The sequence below is a fragment of the Dipodomys spectabilis genome, unplaced genomic scaffold (genome assembly GCF_019054845.1).
Source record: "Dipodomys spectabilis isolate Male_0828 unplaced genomic scaffold, ASM1905484v1 ptg000370l, whole genome shotgun sequence".
Classification (NCBI taxonomy): domain Eukaryota; kingdom Metazoa; phylum Chordata; class Mammalia; order Rodentia; family Heteromyidae; genus Dipodomys; species Dipodomys spectabilis.
Window position 1 is genome coordinate 2,417,371 of NW_024871047.1, and position 2,023 is coordinate 2,419,393.

The 2,023-nt window shown below is 43.0% G+C and overlaps 1 pseudogene; it reads right to left on the reverse strand.

Annotated features, from left to right (window-relative positions):
• Positions 1 to 398: 398 nt before the first annotated feature.
• On the reverse strand, positions 399 to 1,329 carry LOC122096398 (annotated as a pseudogene).
• Between the last annotated feature and the right edge of the window lie 694 nt (positions 1,330 to 2,023).

Here is a 2,023-nt window from a genome sequence, read left to right on the forward strand (position 1 = left end):
AGACTCTTATCTCCAATAAACCACTAGAAAACCAGAAGTGGCGCTGTGACTCAAGGGGTAGAGTGCTAGCCTTGAGCTGAAGAGCACAGGGATAACAACCAGGCCCAGAGTTCAAGCCCCATGACCGACCAAAAAAAGAAAAAGAAATGCTTTCTCAAGTACAGGGAGAATCTGAATTATACTATACTAGCCATAAAAAGATAAAATATAAACTTTTATTTAGGATTAAAGCAAATACTTCATTATCACCAACACAATATTAAACTTCAATAAATATACAGCTAATTTGGAGTGAGCATTTGATTGCACAATTATAAGGACAAAGAGGAGAGAGGAATCTAAATTCCCACTCCACCTAAGGCAGGACAGAGTGAGCCACAAAAAGGCATAGTGGCCTGCTACTTCTCCTCACCCAAAGGCTGTCTTTCCAATGTGTAGGCCATGAAGCAAGCATCAGGTCTCTTGGGAAAATGGGGATGCCCTGGTCTCAAAGCCCAAAAAGCCAAAGGATGCTGGGCGCTGGTGAGTCATGCCTGTAATCTTAGCTACTAGGAAAGCTGAGATGTGAGGATCATGGTTTCAAGCTTTCCGGGGCAAGAAAGTCTGTGAGACTTGTCTCCAATAAGCTACTCATAAAAGCTGGAAATGGCGCTATGGCTCCAGTGGTAGAATACTAGCCTTGAGCACAAAGAGGCTCAGGGACAACGCTTCCAGGCCCTGAATTAAAGCCCCAGGATGGGTGGGGGAAAAGTTCTGAAGGAGGGAAGCAAGGCAGCTTTGCCCCCACAGATCTTATGGGAGCAAAGGAAGACAGACATCTCAGAGTATCTCTTTCAGCAAACTCCAGTAGAACTACAAAACCCTCCTTGCTCCCTTCAGGTAGAGGACCTCCTGGGAGATCAATGTAGAGACTTCTGTGACTTCATACTGCTATCCAGGTGTTGTGTTTGGCCTTGGTGAGCCTGGACTAGATGCCGAGAATTCTTGTTTTGTTATTAGACCATAGTTCCTCTGTTACATTCAGCTGCTTAGCAGAGGGAAAAAGTTACTGAAAGATTGTGATCCCTCTAACTATTCCCTTGTCCAAGATCCCTTGGGATCTTTAGGGGTGAGTGAGGGACATGACGAGCACCAATGAGGTCTGGAGCCCAGGTTACTATAACAATTGAGAGAGACTCTGGAACTCTCACTGCTGTGGCTGCCATGGCTCTGCAGGGTGAGGAGCAACATGGTGTGGCTGGTGTGAATAGTGGCGCTAAGTTTATGCCCTTCCTTCTCTCAGAGGAAGCAGTGGTTGTTGAGGATCTGCTGCAGCAAGGATTTCACCATCCAGTCTCTGGCATCTGAAACCAGGAAAACTTCCCCTATGCCTTTCCAAGCTGCTGCCACTGCTTGCTGCTTGCCTGTACAGAATAAATGCCAAATGCATATTTGTTGAGTGAATGCAATAAATTGTACAATATTTTAGGTCAATAAGTTGCACTATACTTATGATTGACCCTATAGTCTTGACCTCTTCAATAAGCATTATGCTCTAAATATCAAAACAGAATTAACTTTATTTATTATTACATTTAAGTCTATTTCCCATAAGAAGTTTGATTGCTTAACCAGCATAAGAGAGCACGGTTTTTCCTTTGGCTTTGGTAACAATCATCTCCCTTTACTCTCAACACAGAGTTGACATTGGAGCCAAATGTCTTTTTTAAATGCTCCATACCTTCATCCACAGTGGCTGGTGTAGTAGTGGACCTATGGTCCAGGCTGACCTGTGTAGAAGCATGGATCACAAACAGAGAATATAAATGAGCAAATAAATTTGGGCTTATCTTTAAACAAGTAAGTGCTGTTTTAAAATTGTTGCCTTATCCAAAATGCCATCAAATGTTGGAGGAATTTCTTACAGTAATTTCAGGCTGCAGTGGAAAGCCTTCATATGTTATATTGAGCCCCAAATAAGAGTGTGCTGTAAAAGAAAGATCTGCATTAGATTAATTTTTACCATTCCACAGCCTGTGGAAGA